Below are 9651 nucleotides of genomic sequence, written 5' to 3' on the forward strand. Positions count from 1 at the left end.
AGTCAATTTCCATGTCATTTTGAGCTTTTAAATAAGAATTTTCACATGAAATAATATTTTTCCCTGGAAAAGAAATGAACACAGAGACGGTCTTGTCAGGGAAAAAAAAAGTTTTTTTTCAGGGAAAAGAAGTGAACAGAGCCTAAGAATGTCCATAGCGATGGTAGAAATATTCAACTTTTTCCCATTCTTTTGCTATTGTAGGGTTGCTTTTCGTCTAGTACTTTATTCAACTTTTTTCCACCACGAGTTCTTTTGCTCGTATAGAGTTGCTTTTTGTCCAGTACTTCTTATTCCCATGACTGAGTGTCGGTCATGGGTATGCTTTTTTCAGATAAATTATGTGGTGCAAGGCCTTATAATAATAATAATAATAAGGCGCTCATATTGAGTTACTTTTTGTCTAGTACTTTTTATTCCCATGACTGAGTGTCGGTCATGGGTTTGTTTTTTTCAGAGAAATTATATGGTGCAAGGCCTTATAATAATAAGGCCTTTGTACGGTAAGGCCTTACACCATATAAAATCTCGTTTTTTCAATAAAATATCCCCATTTCGAAAAAATAAAAGGTAGGTGAACTTCATTCAAACAAACAAAAAAAATTGTTTGGCGGCAACTGTGATCTTAGCCAGGTTCTTCAGATGTCTTAAGCTAATTGCTTCTTCTAACCACATTATTTATGCCTCTTGTAGGTATCCTATGCCAGTTCTCTAAAGATGATTTTGGGAAATGCACCGTCATTAGTATATGTTATTTATGTAATAAAAGTAAAATTTCTAAAGCTAATTTTGAGAAATACACCCGGCTCAGTCCACATCATCAAAATTTTTTGGAGCAAAAAGTCCTACAGGAAATGAAATTTGGTTAAACCTGTTCGAGTGTGGCTCTTTGGATTAGAGTCATGGGTATGCTCCCCATTGACGCGAGTTCAAATCCCCGGGACTTACCGTATGCACGGCTCTTTGGATTAAAGTAATGGGTATGCTCCTCATTGAGGCGAGTTCAAAACCCCCGGGCTTACCCTATGCACGTGGTTTACGGGTGATTGCGCACATCCGTAGGGAATAGTCCCACTCTAAAAATTGGGGTGGGATCCCTATGTCGTAAGGAAAAAAAAAATGAAATTTGGTTTCATTTTCATTGAAAAATATACAACATTCTAAAAGCAGGATTGGGTAACGCTAAGATGCTGGTTCTTTTTTTCTGAAAGATAATATAGGAAAAATAAAGCTTCTTACTGGAGGGTGAATGGTTTTTTACTTCTATTGTTTCTTTAGAGCCTTTTCATGTTCCTTGTGAATATGACACTTCCAGTTCCAGTAGTCTAAGTACTTTGATTGGGCCGACTCAAATAATGATATAATCCGGACTATTCATTGGATTGATGTGTGTTACGTGGACTAATGAGCAACATACGCACACACAAACTTTCATCTCTTTAGAATTTTTTTTTAAACAAACTTAAATTCAGTCACCGAATGTTTGACACGCACTTATTACATCGGTGCATTGCCATTAGAACTGCAAGACATAAATGGGTAGTTGGCTGTTGGTTACATAAAGTTGGATTTCAAATTTCAACCTCAAATTGCAACAAGGAGGTAGAAAAACATTTAGTGAGCCAGACCTGGTAGGCCCCACCTTTGTTGTTAGAGCCTACCATGGTCAAATCATTCTTTTCATTTGAATTTCTAATTCAATTTTGCATATAAGGCTGTCCCAAACTAGTACTAATATGAGTGTCTAGAACTCTAGCTCTAGCTTCTCCTTTTCTTCTTTATTTGGGTTCTTGGTTCTGCACATGATCTTGGGTATGCAATTAAGTGTTGATGGATTAGTTTAGTTTTGTCAACTGGATGCTTAGAGCACGATCATACACTCAAGATCGAACTATATGAAGCACTGGTCATTGGAGCAAATTCGAGTGCAATCCTACGGTCCAGATCCCAGCCACTCGAGATCACCATCCAATCACATCAACCTTGATCAACAGTTCAGATGAAATCCCGAAAAATTTAAGTAATCACTCCTCGTGACGATGCGTACGTGCAAAGTGCAAAATGCACAAAAAGCGCTACTGCGCACATGGGCAGTGTGTTGCATCTATAGTTAGCAAAACGACATTTTAAACACTGTTTTTGTTTTTTGAAAAAATGCATTTTATCTTCGCTTAAAACTTTTAGAAAAAATTCTCAAAAAATTGTGATTTTTATCTGAAAATCTCAAAAAAGGGTAGAGTTGGCTAATTTCTCAAAAATGGGTGAAACGCATCCCAATGAGTGTTTAAGGACAAAAATGCCCTTATGTTGCCTTTCCCTTCAAAAAAGTAAGCAACAAATCCCAATGCATTTCACCTACCATTTTAACTTTTTTACCTTCTTCTTCCCATGCCAAAATCAAACTCCATTGGCTGTTGTAATAATTTCAAACGAAATTCCATTACAGAGAGGTGAAACTCTCCTCTCCTAAAATGTAGATTTTATTGGATCTTTTATTTTTCTTTGGCTATCAAACCTAAGCTTCTCAAGTAGGTCAATTTTGATACATTTGCATACATTTAACATGTTCCTTACACTGCTATGGTGTATTGTCATCATCTTGTTTACTTGTTAGGGATTTTTTATGGTTGTGTTAGGCGTTTGTTATTGTCATCATCCTCTTTCCAATGCTATGGTGTATTGTCATAATCTCTCTATCTCTCTATTGCCCTCTATGTTTCTATTTGGAGTAAACCAGGATGAAACTCATGTCTATACAATTACAACCACTATTTAAATGTGTAGAAGCAATATTTTGTTCTTGGAACCACTGTTGATATCTGGGAACCAATATTTAAACACTCAAAAGCAACAATTATACCTAGGAACCACTATTTACCACTATGTAGTGGTTCCAAGGTATAAATAGTGCTTCCAGAGTAGAAATATTACTTTAGACAATCTAATATTACTTCAGTAGATGTCAAAGTTGCAATGAATTTATAAACAATGGGTTAAATAGTTGTCTAAACAGTAAGATCTTATCATGGTTCATAGTTTAGATGGCCTAATACTTGTTCCGTTCCGAGAGTTTAAATTGTGAGATTGAAATAGTTATGCAGTCAAAACCACTATAAAAAGTGAGAATAACTGTATTTATTGGATTTTAAACACTCGGAACCACTAATTTTACCTAGGAACTACTATTTAGCAGTATGTAGTGGTTCCAAGGTATAAATAGTAGTTCCAAGGTAGAAATATTGCTTTACACAATCTAATATTACTTCAGTGGATGTCAAAGTTGCAATGAATGCATGAACAATGGGTCAAGTAGTTGTCTAAACAGTCAGATCTTATCGTGGTTCATAGTTTAGATTGCATAATACTTGTTCCGTTCTGAGAGTTTAAATATTGAGATTGAAATAGTTATGCAGTCAAAACCACTATAAAAAGTGAGAATGACTGTATTTATTAGATTTTAAACACTCGGAACCACTAATTTTACTAGGAACCACTATTTACCAGTATATGGTGGTTCGAAGGTATAAATAGTGGTTCCAAGGTAGAAATATTTCTTCACACAATCTAATATTACTTCAGTGGATGTCAAAGTTGCAATGAATGTATGCACAATGGGTTAAATAGTTGTCTAAACAGTCATATCTAATCATGGTTCATAGTTTAGATGGCCTAATACTTGTTCCGTTTCGAGAGTTTAAATTGTGAGATTGAAATAGTTATGCAATCAAAACCACTATAAAAAGGGAGAATGACTGTATTTATTGGATTTTAAACACTTGGAACCACAAATTAGACTTATGAACCACTAATTATACCTAGGAACCACTATTTACTAGTATTTAGTGGTTCAAAGGTAGAAATATTGCTTCACACAATCTAATATTACTTCAGTGGATGTCAAAGTTGCAATGAATGTATGAACAATGGGTTAAATAGTTGTCTAAACAGTTAGATCTTATAGTGGTTCGTAGTTTAGATGGCATAATACTTGTGAGAATGTCTGTATTTATAGGGTTTTAAACACTCATAAACACTCATTATATCTAGGAATCAATAATTATACTTAGGAACCACTATTTACCATTATGTAGTGGTTCCAAGCTATAAATAGTGGTTCCAAAGTAGAAATATTGTTTCACACAATCTAATAGTACTTCATTGGGTGTCAGTGTTGCAATGAATTTATGAACAATGGGTTAAATAATTTTCTAAATACTCGAATGTTATGGTGGTTCATAGTTTAGATGGCCTAATACTTGTGAGAATGACTGTATTTATAGGGTTTTAAACACTCAGAAGCACTCACTATACCTAGGAACTACTAATTATACATAGGAACCACTAATTATACGTAGGAACCATTATTTACCATTATGTAGTGGTTCCAAGGTATAAATAGTGGTTCCAGAGTAGAAATTTGGGGGAGGGGGGGAGGTGTGGAAGTGGTTTTTATAGGGAGTGGTTTCCACAAAAGACGTTTGGGTTTTTTTTTTTTTTTAATCGCATCGAACCGGTAGACCCGTTTTCACTTGTTTTACACCTGTCTGACGGAATGGTAGAAAGGTCGACCTGTAATTAGTCTTCCTACCTGTTTGGTCAAATGGTGAAAAGGTCGACCTGTATTAAGCCAATTTGGCACCTGTTTGCGAAGAATGGAAAATGAACGACCTTCTCTCGAAAATCTCGTCTTCTCCAGCCAAGAGCTCGTCGTTTCAAGAGGACGGAGATTTCAGTTTCAAAAAAGAGTAAAAACAAGAGAGATAAGGGAGAAGGTAAGAAGATGGTAGGTGAAAACTGCCCAAAGGGCATTTTCGTCCAAAAACACTCCTGGGATGCGTTTCCCCTTTTTTGAGAAATTAGCCAACTTAACTCTTTTTTGAGAATTTCGGATAAAAATCACAATTTTTTGAGAATTTTCCCAAACTTTTATAGTAAAAAAATCCACTTTTTTGAGAAAAATGTTCTAAACACATTTAAAAATGCATTTTGAACATGTTTTTTTGGTCAACTTTCCAACTGTACCCCCCACTATATTATGTAAATGGCAAAATTTTAAAAGCATTTTTTTGTGTTTCCTGTTTTTTTACTACATTTTGTTAAACCAATACCGTATTAAACTTGAATCTTTGTCACCGAATCATGTTTTGTTAACTATGGTTGGCCCATTAGTCCACTATTTGCAAAACATTTGAATTTTAAAACAAGAGGGAAAAGTGGAGGAACCCCTCTCCACTTTTCTGACTTTCCAATGTGACTAAACTTTTAGCTTTTTCATAAGCCTTTTCACTCTGCTTTCAAAAAACACCCATTTTCCAAAATAAAAGCCTTTTATTTTCAAAACCACTTTTTATTTGAAAATCACCAACAAAGAGAGGGACCCTTGTTTAAATCCCAGTGTACCCCTTGTTTAAATGGCCATTATATGAGAGTATTAAAGTTGTACTTGTTAAATACAACTCAAACACTGTCATACAACCAGAGCATTTAGAAACAGATGAATCAATACTAGCCTCACAGAAAGTGAAAAGGTTGGAGAAATTTTCAAAATTATGGTTACATTTTCCCAAATTCAAAACACTAATAAGGGATTTGCTATGGACCATAGCAAAAGGCATTTCGCGGCCGACTGTTGCTTGAGAGAGCAGTCAACTCGGATGAATTAAATGAATAAGACAAAATCTATGTTAGGTATATAATATAACCCATATATGTTCTAATATAAGCCCAATAAGATAATGAACTGGTGTAGTGGGCCTACATGGGCTAGAGTCCATTAACCAGTCAATAACTCTAGTGTATCTCTCTCTCTCTCTCTCCCTATATATATATATATATATATATATATATATATATATATATATATATATATATATATATATATATATATATATATATAAGGGCTGGAGGCAACAAACTAGGTATTCCAAACTAGATACCTAGGGTGTAATGCTTCAAGCAACCTTTGCTTGACTCTGACAATCTTGAAGCATTACAAAAAGAAAAACCCTCGTTGGAATCAAGAACGGACTTCTGCCTCACTCTTATTCGGGTGATTTTAATCCCTCCCCCACCACAGAGACGTGTGATATTGGTAGCCCTCCTTTGAATAGAAATTAAGTTGGGAATTCTTGGAAGATATGGTGCCTGATCCTCCATCGTGAGTTTTTAATTTCCCATCTTTGTTGCCTCACTCCCACAGAAGTCAATTGAAGTGGGTTTCACTCCCACAGAAGTCGTTTGAAGTTGGTTTCTCTCCCACAGATTTTGTTTGGCGTGGGTTTCTATCCCACAGACATCTCGTTTGGACGTGGGTTTCTCATCCACAAATATTATCTTCAGCCTTCCCACACAACCGTATACAGCCACTCCTCTTGTAGATACGATGGATACTCTCTGATCCATTGTAACAAAAATTTATTGGGTTTCTCACCTCTCAATTCAATTGTAGAATCTGAACCATCTTTGGGAGGAAAGTCTTGATCGAATCCAAATAGCCTTGACTCATCTGACGGGGATTGAAATCCCTTTCGTGGCTGCAATTAGGAGATCAATTTGTTGGTGTTAAGAAACCCCTTTGCAGCAATACTCTCTCTTGGATCTACGTTGAATCTTTTCACGATTCAACAAGAAGTATCCGACTTCAACAAGCCGTATCCGAATTTCTTTTCCCACAGAACTTGTTTGTAGCTACGTTAGAATAGGGATGTCAATAACCAACGATTACGTTGGCTAGTTAGTTTTAGCTATCTTTTATATTTATCTTTTAGTTTTCTCTTACTTATCAGTTTGGGCGTGAGTCTTGGACGCAGATCTTGGGTGAGAAATCTGAAACGACAACATATTGCCGCCGGCTGTGGAATCTTGCCTCGGTTGTGGGAAACGAAGGGCGAGAAATCTGACCCAAATTTGGGTTTCTACTCGTCCTACCGGATCCTATTTGGTGCAAATTTGGAGCCGAATCCCCTTGGTGGATTGGTCTATTGGAGCTATTTGGTTCGTGCTCGCACCCATTTTTCGTACCGGTTTTGGCAACCGGTTCACACACTGATTCTCACGGTTTTGCAGCCAGTTATTGAATTCGATTCTTGCATTCGTTACTTGAATTCAATTAATGGCTTTGGTTTTTGGATTCAGCACTGCATCTCTCATCTAGGTGCACTCTTTTCAGATTTTATTTCATCTAAATTATACAATGGAAAAGAACTCTATTCCGTTCCATTTGAGATTATCAAACTTCAATCGTTTGGTGGGTCTGAATTTAATTCATAGAAGCGAAAGACTCAATTCGGTCTAAAATATCTGAATTGTTTTTACACCGTTTTGAGTACCTTTGCATACGGTTGAAGATATTGATGAATCTCAATGGCTTAGGGATGAGGATTTAGGCAAAGACTACTTGCTAAATTATCTTTCAGACGGTCTTGCAGAAACCTATAGCAAATATAACACTGCTAAAGAAATATGAGATAACTTAGATACTCAATTCAAGAAGGAGGAGGAATTGTCCAAGACCCATCTGGTGGACAAATTCATGGATTTCAAGTTTCAAGAAGACAAGGAAATCACTCCTCAAGTAACTGATCTTGAGAATTTGAGGTCTAAATTAAATAATGAGAAAATTGTTGTCTGTGATTCATTTCTTGTGGGTGCAATCGTATATAAATTACCATATGCATGGCACTCTTTTAAAACTGAAATGCATAGAAAAAATGTGCAAGTGAGACTGGATGATCTCAAACGATTCATTCGAATCGAAGATGAGAATCGAGCCAAGAATAACTTGGAGATGGTTAAACAGCAACAGTCTGCTGCTAACGCGGTAACAAATCCCAAGAAATTTTCTAAGAAATTCAAGTCACCTAAAAGTGACAATCCTAAGTTAAAGGCCAAAAAGACTATCTTTCAGAAAAAGAAGGGCAAGTGTCACAACTGTGGGAAGTGGGGTTACTTTGCAGCAGACTGTAAGTTACCTAAGAAGCTTAAATCTGACACACCACAGAAGGAAGCTCATATGATGGTAGGTAAGGTTGAGCCTAAGAGCTTTGTTGCTATGTTGGGCAACGGTAAGGCCAGTACTTCTTCAGACTGGTGGTTAGATACAGGAGCCACGTGCCATATTTGCAAGTCCAAGAAACTACTTACAGATGTTACTGAAGGGGAAGAGACTGTTATAGTTGCTAGTGGAGCAGAGGCAGAGGTGACTTATACTGGAACTGCAGACTTTGTCCTTTCTTCAGGTAAAGCACTAACTTTGAAAAATGTTAGAATAGTTCCCGCTATTCAAAAGAATTTAATTTCCACTAGTCTTTTAGACAATGCTGGTATGTGCACTTCATTTTTGGGTGGTAGAGTAACGTTATCTGTTAACTCTTTTTATTTTGGTTGTGCATTCTTGATCGATGGTATGTATAGATTGAGTTTAGCAAATGTAGCAGTTAGTCAGGTTAGTTCAACTCTAATTGATCCTAAGTTGTTACACAATAGATTGAGACATGTGAACTATAGGAAACTAGTCCAACTTGCTAAAGCTCATAATATACCTTTAGATATGTTGATTAAATTTGACAGGTGTGAAGTGTGTGCACAAAACAATATCACTAGAAAATATTTTCGTTCGGTTTCTAGGAGCACACAACTTCTTGAGTTAATTCATTCTGACCTCTGTGATTTTAAAAAATTTACTACTAGAGGTGGTCGGAAGTATTTAATCACTTTGTTGGTGTTAAGAAACCCCTTTGCAGCAATACACTCTCTTGGATCTACGTTGAATCTTTTCACGATTCAACAAGAAGTATCCGACTTCAACGAGCCGTATCCGAATTTCTTTTCCCACAGAACATGTTTGTGTTGAATCCCCTGATTTTTGGGATTTCTTTAATCAGATATTGCTGGTAGCTACGTTAGATTAGGGATGTCAATAACCAACGATTACGTTGGCTAGTTAGTTTTAGCTATCTTTTATATTTATCTTTTAGTTTTCTTTTATTTATCCTTTATTCTGATTGGTTGTAGAGTCCTAGTGTGTTGCAATTTGAGATCATTGTAGACGTTTATATTTTCTTATCTCTTAATGGAAAAGGTAGAGAAGAATTCAACTTAATTTCGTGCTATTGTACGAGGGACTGGTTTCCCAAACGAACCATTATTTCATCTTCTTCTTGTCTAATTCTGGGTATCTATCATTTTGGTATAAAAGCTGGTTGATCTTGGCATGACAAAAAGGAGTCAACTCAAGAACAATTCAACCATGGAAGAGAGAGTGGAGAAGTTAGAAGAGACCGTTAACAATCTAGCAGAGATGTTTCACAAATTTATAAAAATTCAAAAGCAGAAATCCGTCGAGGATGAGGCTTCCCTTGGCAAGGTTACTAATTCCAATGTGGAATTAGGAGGAAACGACGCATCAGGGTCTGGAACAAAAGGAGGATCTATTCAAGCGAGGTAAACTCGGTTGGATTTCCTTAAATACGATGGATCAGAAGAACCGACGGGATGGGTATATTGCGCAAAACAATTTTTTCGCTTCCATCAGACTGCAGAAGATATGAAGGTACCTCTTTCATCGTTCCATCTGGAGAGTGAAGCGCTACAATGGTTTCAATGGTAAGAGAAAGTTCACAAATATATGGAGTGGAAGGACTTGAAGTTAGC

This window comes from Tasmannia lanceolata, unplaced genomic scaffold, assembly GCF_043159265.1.
Source record: "Tasmannia lanceolata isolate RefF3 unplaced genomic scaffold, GAP_Taslan_0.1 ptg000002l, whole genome shotgun sequence".
Classification (NCBI taxonomy): Eukaryota; Viridiplantae; Streptophyta; class Magnoliopsida; order Canellales; family Winteraceae; genus Tasmannia; species Tasmannia lanceolata.